The sequence below is a fragment of the Lathyrus oleraceus genome, chromosome 5, assembly GCF_024323335.1.
Source record: "Lathyrus oleraceus cultivar Zhongwan6 chromosome 5, CAAS_Psat_ZW6_1.0, whole genome shotgun sequence".
Lineage (NCBI taxonomy): Eukaryota > Viridiplantae > Streptophyta > Magnoliopsida > Fabales > Fabaceae > Lathyrus > Lathyrus oleraceus.
In genome coordinates, this window is record NC_066583.1 from 178271192 (window position 1) to 178285485 (window position 14294).

The following is a 14294-nucleotide window of genomic DNA, read 5'->3' on the forward strand; positions in this document are numbered from 1 at the left end:
AAAGGATTTAGTTCATCAAAAATTCTTTTGAGAAACTTAAATCAAAGAGATTGAATTAATGGTTAATCATGTACAAATTATCTAAAGGTCAAATTATATTCACAAATCCTACACTAAGGGATCATGCAACATTATGATCAAATTAATCATCAATCATCAAATATCACATAAAAAATAATTGATTAAAAATATCCATTAATCTACATCAAACCCTAATCTAAGGGGACATGATATTCTATGACTAAACCCTAAGGTTAATAAGGTCAATTTACATGGATGATCAATTAGGAAATTAGTTCTAAAATTAAAAACCAATTATCCTAATTATCTAATTTTCTAACGAAAAAGTAATTAATTCTAACACATTAAAATTATAATTCTAATTATTCCTCAAATTATAATTAACTAATCAAGCTAATCTCTAATTAAATTTATCTAATTAACCTAATTAACAAAATTAGAAAGGCTAAAAACAACTAACAATATAACCAAAACACAATTAACTAAAATGGGCTCAAGTTGTGGGTGCAAGCCCATTCGGGGGGTGTAAGACTAGCCACACGTTTGTGCCGCATGCCCAAACAGATCTACTGCTCCAACGGTATGAACCAGATCAAAAGCCAAGTGAATCAGGTCCATCCTCATATCCACGTTCATCCAGGTCAAACTCGTTTGAATGCGCGTCGCTGAAGCTTGACCTCATTTGATCGATTCCAAGCATTTCGATCTCCAAAGTTCCATCGGAGTTCAGGCATCAGAATGAATATGGAATCGTTCATGCCATAAACATGTATGCATCTCTAATCTTCTTCACTCCTGCTTCAGAATGCTCAAACAGGCACCAAAGCTTCAAACGCAAATCCAAACCCGCGTCTGACCAACCCTCTAAAATCAAGTTGGTTCAATCGATTCGCAAACTCGAGAAATAGTGTGGATTTGTTGAAGAGCTTTAAGAAAAGAAGTGGAGGAATACTCACCGGAAATCGCGATGCGGTGGTTCTCAGGTGACTTCACATGTAATGCTTTGTTTTGCTCTTACTTTGATCTTCCACTACCTTGTGTTCTTTCCTTAATCCTCTTCTTCCTGATATTTCTGTTGAGTACTGATGAGTGCAGAGAGAGTATTCGAGAGTGAGAGGAAAAATCTGAGTGTGATTTATGAGGTGGGAGAAATGTGATCATTGAATGAAGAAAAGTGTTGCTTAATATTTATAGATTTCCATTTCTTAACTTTCTGTTAGAAATGCCACCGAAATTCCTTCCAAATGCAGATGAAATTTTCTCAGTTAGTTAGAAATGCATAAATCAGTTAGTGTAAAATCTGTGAATATGAATGTTGTTAATGTGTTAGTTAGCATCAAAATGAATTTGGAACTGTAAGTGCATCTGAGCTGAATTTAAGAATGAATTTAAGTGTGAATTAAAAGTGAAATGCAAATCGATTTTGAGCTTATTATTTTTCCTAACTTCTTCTACATAATGCTTAGCATTAAAAAATGGTTTGTATTGAAATTCTCTTTCTGTCAAATTGTGCAGGGTGTTTAGCAGTAACAAAAAGGCTTGTACTGATATGCTTTTACTGTCAAATGTTATACATGATGTTCACTAGTGTTGAAATCCATTTTTCTGTCAAATTTATGCAGGATGTTAACTTGTGTAGAAATTCTCTCTTTTCTTGGTTTGAATGGTCAATTGGTGATTGTGGTGGACTTATTTTGTAGGCCCATGGAGCTTCAATTTGTGCCATGTTGTTTGGAATGTAATAGCTTGAAGGAGCCTTGGCCATGACTTGGTTGAAATATGGATGTTTCAAGAATTACTTGGACTTGAAGAAATAGGCCATGAATTAGGAGATTAGGAGTTAAAATATTCTAGGTTACATGTTAATTTGTAATTGCTTCTTTTGATTGTATTCTATTTGGGATTACTGTATTGATTGTGATGCTTGAATTGCTTGATATATCAATTGCTTGCTTGCTTGGTGATCTCTGTGAGATGAGTTCTATACCCGAACTCGAATGCACCTTATGATAGGAGAATGGCATAGTCTCGTCGACTTGTGTGGAGTTATTCCTTAGCAAGTTGACTTGCGAGTCCATTCACTTGGTGGAGGTCATGTTGGATTAATGATGTCACACAAGTTATTTGTGGTTAGGCATTATTCTTCCAATATGTGCCGTAGAAGCCAAGGACCTTAGTTTACCCAAACCCATCTTGGCCTATTTTTAGGATGTAGTGTGGAGGTCGTTCAAATGTCAAATTTGATGTGATTGTTACGCGATACTACACTCATAAGAGTCTCTCTTGAGAATATTTTTGGAATACGAGTATTCGTTCCTCCGATAATATTCGAAAGATGGGATGATGACTATGGGAACCTCTGATAGAACATGTTCGGCAGGTTTAAACCATAGTACACTCCCTTTGGGTGGTTCTTAACCGAGACTCCATGCTCGTGACTCACAACAAACCCGTGATTCATGGTTGATCCGTTCAAACTATCGTTAATATCAATGGAACTTGGGTGTCGATAAGGTGAAAACCATAATCCACAAAAATGGATGATTGATATTAAGGATGGTTGAACCGTTCGTATATCGTTAATGTCAATGGAACTTGGGTGTCGATAAGGTGAAAACCATAATCCACCAAAATGGATGATTGATATTAAGGATAATATGAACCATGCCATGACCTTTGTCTGGTGTGCTTTGCTTGGTCCTTGAGTGTGATTGTTGCATTCATGCATTCATCTGCATCCATATCATCAGAAAAAAAGAAAATTTTCAAGGAACTTAAGGGGTTTATTTGCAAAATTTTCAGATATGGAAAGACAAAAAAGGCATACCAAGAAGTACAACTTCAGACAACCTGATTTGAAAGAGTTAAGGAATCTGACATCCTATGTACTAGATCCCTTGGGTTTCAAAGCTCGTTATGGGAAGCTTCTGCCTCTTCTGACTACTCAGGTTGACGAAGGGTTGATGGGCACTTTGGTGCAGTTCTATGAATCGCTGTATCACTGTTTCTCTTTTCCTGACTTTCAGCTATTGCCTACCCTTGAGGAGTATGCTCATCTTGTGGGTATTCCGATTCTGGATCAGGTGCCGTTCAGTGGCTTGGAGAGTATTCCTACTTCTCAAGAGATAGCTGACTTATTACACATAGATGAATCCTTGTTTAAAGCTCATATGACTACCAAAGGTGGAATTCAAGGTCTTCCTTCTGATTTCCTCATCGCTCAAGCTACCGTTTATGGGAAGGCCATGAGTGAGGATGCCTTTGAAGCCATATTCGTGCTTCTCATCTATGGATTGGTATTGTTCCCCAACATCGACAAATTTGTGGATGCGAATGCTATTAGGATCTTCTCTGCTCTTAATCCCGTTCCGACTCTGTTGGGTGATACCTATTTCTCTTTGCACTTGAGGAATGCAAAGGGTGGTGGCGCTATTGTGTGTTGTTTGCCTCTGTTGTATAAGTGGTTTATTTCTCACTTACCTCAGACGGTCGCCTTCAAGGAGAACAAGGGATGTCTACGGTGGTCTACGAGACTTATGTCTCTCACTAATGACGATATCTCTTGGTATGATCGTGTATATGACACTGTGCTGATTATTGACTCTTGTGGTGAATTCTCCAATGTGCCTCTTCTTGGTACATGTGGTGGGATTAGCTACAACCCTATCTTAGCACGACGTCAGCTTGGGTTCCCCCTAAAGGATAAACCTAATAACATTCTGTTAGAAGGTGTGTTCTTTCAGGAGGGTAAAGATCCCCAAGGCTTGAAGAGCAGAATGGTTCGCGCTTGGCGTAAGATTCACAAGAAGGGTAGAAGTGAGTTGGGTCCGAAGAATTGCATAGCTTTGGAGCCGTATACTGCTTGGGTAAGGAAGAGAGCATCTGAGTATCTCATGCCTTATGACTATCCGAGACCTACACCTTTGGTTGTGGCTGGGCCTTCAACCCTCCCTAACCAAGGAGTATAGGAGTTGAGAGACAAAGACCTTTCACGTGCCTGGATCCGTGAAAGAGAAGAGTTGCTTCAGCAGTTTAAGGAGAAGGACGCTCTGATTGAGTTCCTCGAGCATCAGGTGATTGACGATCCGAACGATGCCTGGACTTCCCTACTTCCTCAGTCTTCCAAGTTCTGGAAAAGGAGGTATGATAGACTCGCCAAAGAGAAAGCGGATATGGAAGCAGCATATGAGAGAGAGGTTAAGAGGCTTCGTGCAACTTATCTTCCGGCATCCCGAGCTTCTAGGGATCCATAGGATGTTTATTTTCCTTTTCTCTTGTAATGATTGACAATGTTGTACTTCTTTTTCTCAAATATATTTGATGAGATATTTTCCATATGCGATCAAATGCATAATATTCAAAATTTGCAAATAATACCCTAAAGTTCCTTCGAAAATAAAAGCAAATCATGTGCACGAGCATTGCATGCATCATTTGCATAAGGAGGTGTTTGTTCCGGTCTTCTTGTCTGTGGCCTAACTCTGTGCTCTTCATTTATTTTGAAGACAAGCTGACTCATCGGTACTACACCAGAGCCAACTCTTCCAGATTGATGGATCATCTTGAGCAAGAAAACCGTGAGCTCAAAGAGGAAGTCGCCAGACTGAGCGCTTTGATGGAATCTTTCCTAGCTGCTTAGAATCAGCCGTCTCCAGCACCTGCAACTCCTCCCCAGAGGACAGTCATTTTTGAGATTGTCTCCTCTACAGTGCCTGTTGCCAGTGCCCACTTCGTGCCAACAGCCATGCCGTCCGGGTTTCCGTGGGGGATGCCTCCTGGCTTTATGCCTGATATCCCTGCTCCGACTTTTGCTTCCATGTCGGCATCTAGGCTGGTCCTTGTTGTTCCTCCTCCTGTCGTGCATACCGTTCCTAGGGTAGACGACACCATCTATCATTCCGAGTCGTCTGAGGGCCCAGATTTTCATGAGAAGATGAACGCGATGAATGACCAATTTCTTGAGCTGCGCAAGGAATTGAAGAATCTTCGAGGAAAGGACCTCTTTGGCAAATTTGCTGCTGAACTTTATTTAGTTCCCGGTGTTAAAGTACCTGTGAAATTCAAGGTCTCAGACTTTGAGAAGTACAAGGGGAACACCTGCCCTCTCAGCCACCTGGTCATGTATGCCAGGAAAATGTCTACTCAAACGGATAATGATCAGCTACTCATTCATTATTTCCAGGACAGTCTGTCCGGTGCTGCACTGCGTTGGTATATGAGTTTGGACAGTGCAAACATCCGTTCCTTCAATGATCTTGGCGAAGCCTTCGTCAAGCAATACAAATATAATGTGGATATGGCTCCCGATCGGGATCAACTCAGAGCCATGTCCCAGAAGGACAAAGAGACATTTAAAGAGTACGCCCAGAGGTGGCGAGAGCTGGCAACTCAGATTATGCCTCCGTTGGAAGAGAAGGAAATGACCAAGATCTTCCTGAAGACCTTGAGCTCATTCTATTACGAGCAGATGATTGCTAGTGCTCCTTCTGACTTCACCGAAATGGTGAACATGGGGATGCGATTAGAGGAGGGAGTCCGTGAAGGACGTCTGACCAAGGATGAAGGCTCTTCTAGCAAGCGATATGGGGCGTTTGCGAAGAAGAAAGATGGAGAGGCACATGTTGTGCAATCCCATGTGAAACCCAGAAGACCCTCTGTGAAGAGGAAGCCTGTGCGTCATGCCAGCAATCAACACCAGGTTGCTCACATAGCACCTGTCTTCAGAGACAATCAGCAATATCAGCACAATAATCAACAACCATCTCAGCATCATCAGCAACAGCATCACCCTCAGCAGCAGGCCTATCAGCCTCGCAACAACAGTAATCAAGCTAGTACGAGTTATGAGAGGAAGAAGATCACTTTCGATCCGATTCCGATGTCATACGCAGAGCTGTATCCCTCTTTGATAGAGCGGAAATTGATTACTCCAAGGGATCCTCCTGCTATACCTGCTAACCCTCAGTGGTGGTATAAGCCTGATCAGCATTGTGTTTACCACTCTGGTGCTCCCGGTCACGATGTGGAGAACTGCTTTCCGTTGAAGACTAAGGTTCAAGACCTTATGAGATGCGGTATTCTGAGCTTTGAGGACGCAGGTCCTAATGTTACAAAGAACCCATTGCCCGAGCATGGGAAGTCTGTTAACATGGTCCAGGGTTGCCCTGGTAAATACAAGGTCAAATATGTTAGCCATATTCGACAGTTATTGGTTGAGTTGCATCGTCTACTGTGTGATTACAGTCATTTGGAGCACGATCATGATAAATGCCGTATCTGCTCTGTCAACAGATTGGGCTGTCGTCAAGTGCGGAAAGATCTTCAGGAATTGCTGGACGATGGGACCATTGAGATTCTTCAAAACAGAAATGTTGATGAAGACGAGCCAGAGGTTAATGTGATTTCTCCGGTGTTCAGGATCCCTGAGCCTGTTGTCATCCGATATGATGGTAACAAGCAGAAGGTTTCTCCTTCCCTGATTATCAAGCCTACAGGCCCTGTGCCTTATTCATCTGATAAAGCAATTCCCTTTTGTTACAGTGTTGTTGCTGTAGAAGATGGGAAAGAAGTGCCCTTGCCTTCATCCTCTGTTGTGAATATTGCTGATGTCAGCGGGTTGACCCGTAGCGGTCGTGTGTTTTCTGCACCCCCGAAGCCTCAGGCTGTTGCTGACTCTGTTGAGCGTCCGGTTGGGAATGCTGTGAATTCTCCGAACCCGGCACCTGTTGCTAAACCTTCATATGTACAAAAGACTCCTACTTCTTCTGTTGGTCCTAGTGGCATTGTGAATGAAGACTGTGATGAGATGTTGAGGCTCATCAAGAAGAGTGAGTACAATGTTGTAGATCAGCTTCTACAAACGCCGTCCAAGATCTCCGTGTTATCTCTGCTTCTAAATTCAGAACCGCATAGAGAGGCTCTGCAGAAAGTCTTGGATTTGGCTTATGTTGATCATGATGTCACTATTGAACAGTTTGACAACATTGTTGCAAACATTACTGCTTGTAACACTTTGAGTTTCTGTGACTCTGATCTCCCTGAGGAGGGAAGAGACCACAACATGGCTTTACATATATCCATGAATTGCAAGAACGACGCCATGTCCAACGTGCTGGTGGACACCGGGTCATCTCTGAATGTATTGCCGAAGACCACTCTCTCTAGATTGTCATTTCAAGGGCCTCCCATGAGGCAGAGTGGAGTTGTTGTGAAAGCTTTTGATGGGTCGCGTAAGACTGTGATTGGGGAAGTTGATCTCCCAATCAAGATTGGACCAAGTGATTTCCAGATCACCTTTCAGGTTATGGATATCCACCCATCTTATAGCTGTCTCCTAGGCAGACCATGGATTCACGAGGCTGGCGCCGTGACATCCACCCTACACCAGAAGCTGAAATTTGTTAAGAACAAGAAACTGATTGTAGTAGGGGGAGAAAAGGCTCTCCTGGTTAGCCACTTATCTTCCTTCTCATACATCGATGTTGAGGATGAAGTTGGAACACCTTTCCAAGCTTTATCTATAGCCGAGCCTGTTGAGAAGAGGTCTCCTTCATTTGCTTCCTATCGATATGCGAAACTGGCCATCGAATGTGGTGCAGTTGCTGGTCTAGGAAAAATGATTGAGCTTGAAGATAACAAGTCCCGGGCTGGCATTGGCTATTCTTCTAGGGTCTTCAACGAGCAAGGGCTGTTCAAGAGTGGAGGTTTCATCCACGCCGATCAAGCTGACGAAGCTGCTGCTATTCTGGAAGAGGATGTAGAGGACTCTGACAACTTTGTCATCCCTGGTGGGATCTGCCACAATTGGGTCGCTGTGGATGTTCCTACGGTCATTCATAAGTCAGCGTAATATGTTTGCTTTGTTTAAAAACCCTTCTCCCATGCCAAAAGGAGAAGCGATGACATTGTTGGCAACATTTATACAATGATATTTCATTCAATAAATTCATGTTAAACATGTGTTTTTCCAATTGTTTTCACTTTTTGCTTTTTGCATGAAATTGGTGATCACAAAAAACCCTAAAAACAAGAATAAAAGCAATCTTTTCATCTGCATAATGATTGCCTTGTTTGATTTCTAAAGCTTTCATATCCAAAATCATTATGCAGGTTGATTCTAAAACCCATTGAACATAATGATCCAACGCCATCTCCCAATTTTGAATTCCCTGTATTCGAGGTAGAGGAAGATGATGTTGAAAGGATTCCTGACGAGATTTCCCGTCTTCTTGAGCACGAAGAGAAGATCATTCAGCCGCATCTTGAGAATCTGGAAACAGTCAACTTGGGGTCTGAAGATTGTGTTCGGATAGTGAAGATTGGGGCACTCCTTGAAGAGTCTGTCAAGAAGGGGTTGATCAGTTTGCTACGAGAATATTCCGATATCTTCGCTTGGTCGTATGAAGACATGCCGGGTCTAGATACAGATATTGTGCAACATTTCCTGCCTCTGAAGCCTGAGTGTGTGCCTGTGAAGTAGAAGCTCAGAAGAACTCATCCAGATATGGCGGTAAAGATCAAAGAGGAAGTTCAGAAGCAAATTGATGCGGGGTTTCTGGTGACTTCTACGTATCCTCAATGGGTGGCCAATATTGTGCCTGTGCCTAAGAAAGACGGAAAAGTCCGTATGTGTGTTGATTACAGAGATTTGAATAAGGCTAGTCCGAAAGATGATTTCCCTCTACCACACATTGACATGTTGGTAGATAATACAGCTAAATTCAAAGTCTTCTCATTTATGGACGGATTTTCCGGATATAATCAAATCAAGATGGCACCCGAGGATATGGAGAAGACAACATTCATCACACCTTGGGGAACATTCTGTTATCGAGTGATGCCCTTCGGTTTGAAGAACGCTGAAGCCATGTATCAACGAGCTATGACTACCTTGTTTCATGACATGATGCACAAGGAGATCAAGGTCTATGTCGATGATATGATTGCTAAGTCACGAACGGAAGTTGAACATGTTGAACACTTGTTGAAGCTTTTTCAGCGTCTGAGGAAGTTCAAGCTTCGTCTCAATCCGAACAAGTGTACATTTGGAGTCCGTTCTGGCAAGTTATTGGTTTTATAGTCAGTGAGAGAGGTATTGAGGTTGATCCTGCAAAGGTCAAAGCAATACAAGAGATGCCTGTGCCCAAAACTGAAAAGCAAGTCCGAGGTTTTCTTGGCCGCTTGAACTACATTTCCAGATTTATATCCCACATGACTGCCACATGTGCGCCGATATTCAAGCTCCTCCAGAAAGATCAGTCTCATGATTGGACCGAGGATTGCCAGAAAGCTTTCGACAGTATCAAAGAATATCTGTCTGAACCTCCGATCTTGTCTCCGCCTGTAGAGGGAAGACCATTGATCATGTATCTGACTATTCTTGAAGACTCAATGGGTTGTGTACTCGGTCAGCAAGACGAATCGGGAAAGAAAGAATGTGTTATATACTACCTGAGTAAGAAGTTCACTGATTGTGAGTCTCGATACTCAATGCTAGAGAAGACATGCTGTGCTTTGGCTTGGTCCGCTAAGCGTTTACGCCAGTACATGATAAATCATACAACTTGGTTAATATCCAGAATGGATCCAATCAAGTATATTTTCGAGAAGCCTGCTTTAACAGGGAGAATTGCCCGTTGGCAGATGTTGTTGTCTGAGTATGATATCGAGTATCGAGCTTAGAAAGCTATTAAAGGTAGTATCTTGGCTGACCACTTGGCACATCAGCCGATTGAAGATCATCAGTCAGTTCAGTACGACTTCCCAGACGAGGAGATTCTGTATTTGAAAATGAAAGATTGTGACGAACCTACACTTGATGAAGGGTCAGAGCCTGGTTCCCGATGGAGTATGGTATTCGATGACGCTGTAAATCAGTACAGAAATGGAATTGGGGCAGTAATCATTACTCCTCAGGGCACACATATTCCTTTTACAGCAAGGCTAACTTTCAAATGCACGAATAATATGGCTGAGTACGAAGCATGTATTATGGGATTGGAAGAATGCATCAATATGAGGATCAAGCATCTTGATGTTTACGGTGATTCGACCTTAGTTGTCAATCAGATCAAGGGTGAATGGGAAACGAATCAGCCTGGTCTTATTCCATACAGAGATTATGCGAGGAGGATTTGAACGTTCTTTACAGAAGTTGACTTTCATCATATCCCTCGAGAGGATAATCGGATGGCAGATGCTCTTGCTACGCTTGCTTCAATGATTGTGGTCAAATATTGGAATGAAGTTCCCAATATTACTGTGATGCGCTTGGACAGACCAGCTCACGTATTTGCAGTTGAAGAAGTCAAAGATGATAAGCCTTGGTATTATGATATCAAATGTTTCCTCCAGAACCAGGTCTACCCGCCTGGGGCATCTGTGAAAGACAGGAAAACTTTGAGAAGGTTGTCAGGCAGTTTCTACCTCAATGGCGAAGTGCTTTACAAGAGAAATTTTGACATGGTTCTGCTCAGATGCGTGGATAGACACGAAGCAGACCTGTTAATGGCTGAGGTCCATGAGGGTTCATTTGGTACTCATTCCAATGGACATGCCATGGCCAGAAAGATGTTGAGAGCAGGCTACTATTGGCTGACAATGGAGTCTGACTGCTGCAAATACGTGAAGAAATGCCACAAGTGTCAGATTTACGCAGACAAGATTCATATTCCTCCGACACTTCTGATTGTGATTTCATCACCATGGCCTTTCTCTATGTGGGGAATTGACATGATTGGCATGATAGAACCGAAAGCGTCCAACGGACACAGGTTTATTCTCGTAGCAATTGATTACTTCACCAAATGGGTTAAAGCCGCATCATATGCGAATGTGACCAGGCAGGTGGTCGTGAAGTTTGTCAAGAATCAGCTGATATGCCGTTATGGTGTGCCTGATAAGATCATTACTAATAATGGATCTAACTTGAACAATAAAATGATGGAAGAGCTGTGCGCTGAGTTCAAGATTGCACACCATAATTCCTCTCCTTACAGACCCAAGATGAATGGGGCTGTTGAAGCTGCTAACAAGAATATCAAGAAGATTATCCAGAAGATGACAGTCACGTACAAAGATTGACAATGGATGCTGCCATTTGCTTTGCATGGATATCGTACATCTGTCCGCACTTCAACAGGGGCAACCCATTTTTCTTTTGTTTACGACATGGAGGCTGTTCTCCCAATAGAGGTGGAGATCCCATCAATGAGAGTCTTGATGGAAGCCAAGTTGACTGATGCTGAATGGATCCAGAGTCGTTACGACCAGCTGAATTTAATCGAAGAGAAGAGATTGATTGCCATGTGCCATGGTCAGTTATATCAGCAAAGAATGAAGAAAGCATTCGATAAGAAGGTCAAGCCTCGTGTGTTCCGAGAAGGTGACCTTGTGCTCAAGAAAGTTTTGTCTTTCGCGCCCGATTCTAGGGGCAAGTGGACTCCAAACTATGAAGGTCCATATGTTGTCAAGAGAGCCTTTTCAGGAGGAGCTTTAATGCTCACAACTATGGATGGGGAGGATTTCACTCGTCCTGTGAATTCAGATGCAGTCAAGAAATACTTCGCCTAAAAAGAAAAATAGAATAGCTCGCTAAGTTGAAAACCCGAAAGGGCGGCTTAGGCAAAAATGAGCGTCTCGGTGGATTGAAAACCCGAAAGGGCGATCCAGGCAAAAATTAGAGACATATAAAAAAATGAATTTGCATCCCGCTAGATTGAGTACCTCACCCGGGGGAAATCTAGGCAAAAATTAGGGATTTGGCAAGTAACTGCATCCTGACAAGACTTTCTGTTTTACAACCGTCTTTTCGTCAGAGATTCTCGCTCAGTCATCGTCAACTGAAGTTTCAAATACATCGGATTCAAATTGGTAGAGAAATGGTCACTATGTTCAATGTAGCCCTTTTCCAATATATATCACCGATTTCAAATTTTGTACAGATCTATGGAGTCTTGCCATTTGCAGACTACCATTCCATCAAATCAATTTGAGCTTTTATCCAAATATTTGCACTCTTATTTGTTTCAATTCAACAAATATTTTGCATGTTTTAATTGATAAAATGTCATTGTTTTAAACAAACAATTTTTTTCATAAAATTGTTTTTAAACAAAGTGAACATTCACAATGATGAAAGGATACTTAAGAAACTCTCAGTGCTCTCCCAAGGGTGGCATGATTTCCAACAGGGTAAGACTTTTGTTCATATTCCTGGCATGGCTGTGTCCTCTTTCTCCAGATTGTTGTTAGGGTTTCTCCCCAAACAAAGCTTCTGTTGAGATTTTTTTTCCCAAGCAGGGTGTTTGTTGGGATTTCTCCCGAACGGATTTTGTTGAGCAGAGCCTTTCTTATGACTCCTCCTCATTCGGAGTGCTTGTTGAGGTTTTCACCTCCCCTTCCGTCAGCAGAGCAGTGATTCTTTCCTCCTCAACAGTTGTGATTCCTTGTGGAAGGTTCGGTATTTGGTGGTTGATCCCCAGATAAATCCCCAGTAGATTGGTGGCATGGTGGATTGTATCTATGATGATTCCTCCCCTGCAGAGATATGGTGATTTCCTCATATCTCCAATCCCCAGTAGAGTTGCTTGTGTGGCAGGATCTATTTGTGTGATCTTTTCTCCTTCAGTGTGTTTCCCCCAATGGAGTTGTTTGGAGTTGCTTTCATGGCAGTTTTCGCCGGTGCAGTGAGCTCCTCTTTCCCAGCTGAGACTGATGATCCATCCTTGCAGAGATCTTGCTGTTTCCTGATCCCGTCAGAGTTGATTATTCTCCGGTGATCCTGGCTTTCTCTCCTGTGGTGTAGTACCGGGCGTTTGTTTCCTGGACTTGTTTGTGTTAGAAATGTCTGTTTGTCAGCATTCATCAAACATAAATCACAGCATATTCATGCATAAACATAACATTCAGATATTCATGTTGCATCTTTTTGCCATATATCTTTTGTTTGTTGTCTCCTGCTAATTGGTGATATGGATCTCCCCAGTAGATCTCCAAGCAGATGTCGGGTGTCTAATCTCTCAATATAGAGTCAGCCCCTTAAGCAGAAAGTATCTGTCTTTCCTTCTGCCTTTCCCCACTGAGATACATCCTCGTGGACGACGGTTGTTTCCGTTTATTCCCAACACATATAATGGGATGGGTTTTCCCTATTGAGTTATATCCTCATTAGGATGAGTCTTGATTCAGTTTGCCTTTTTAGTTTGATCCTAAATTGGCCTTTTGTGACTGTCTCTTGTGCTTCCCTGTGGAATAAATGAATAGTTGCTCAGTAACCGGCAATCATTCACTTTGTCCTCAGCGGAATTTGCGGCCTTCTACCCAGTAACCGGTAGTTGTAAGTCCTATCCTTTGTGGTTTTCTACCCAGTAACTGGTAGTTATAAACCCTAGTTGTTTTCCCCGTGCGGAGTAGTGATCCTTTCGCTCCCCACGCAGAGTTTGTGGCTTCTACCCAGTAACCGGTAGTTGTAAGTCCTTTCTTTGTGGTTTTCTACCCCGTATTCGGTAGTTATAAATCCTACTTGCATCCCCTAGCAGAGGTAATCTTTGTGGTTCATCCTGGTTGATGGCGGATTTTGTGGTTTTCTACCCAGTATTCGGTAGTTGTAAATCCTATGTGGTTGTTTTCTCCCTATCGGAGTTTGTGCTTCCCTGTGGAATAGATGGATAATTGCTCAGTAATCGGCAATCATTCGCCTTATCCTCAGCTGAGTCTTAGGTCTTCTACCCAGTATTCGGTAGTTGTAAATCCTATTTTCTCCCCTTTGCAGAGTTAACCTTGTTGTTCATCCTAACCGATGACGGTTACTCGTCTGTGGTTTTCTACCCAGTATTCGGTAGATGTAATCCCCTCTTTGTGGTTATCTTCATCCAGTATTCGATGTTGATATTCCCTCCTTCTTGTGGATAATTGCCGTATGCTAGCAATTTTATCCTCAGCAGGTCCTTTCACCGTTTGCCAGTGATTTGTTCCCCGGATCATCGATTTTTTATCAATGCATCCCCAGTGAGTCATCTTTCATTTACCATTTGCCGATAATGTCTGTTGCTCCCTTTGATCGGTCATCATTATATACCTAGTTTTGGTATCCCGATGCCTTTCTTTTCGGATGATTTATCCTTTATTAACCCAGTAACCGGTTGTGGATAGTCTTTCATGCGAGTATATTATCTACGTTCTGACGGTAATAGATAATATATCTCATGCATTCTTCAGTCGAAGCCTGTTGTGTTTCCCCAGTTGAGTAAGATTCGTGTTCCCTTGCGGAATCG

The 14294-nt window shown here is 42.3% G+C and overlaps 1 long non-coding RNA gene across 1 annotated transcript; it reads left to right on the top strand.

Moving 5' to 3' along the window:
* Positions 1-588: 588 nt before the first annotated feature.
* On the top strand, positions 589-1985 carry LOC127081722 (uncharacterized). The gene is made up of 2 exons (XR_007788115.1): positions 589-1016; positions 1644-1985. It is a non-coding gene; the product is annotated as an uncharacterized LOC127081722 (long non-coding RNA).
* The last annotated feature ends 12309 nt before the right edge of the window (positions 1986-14294 follow it).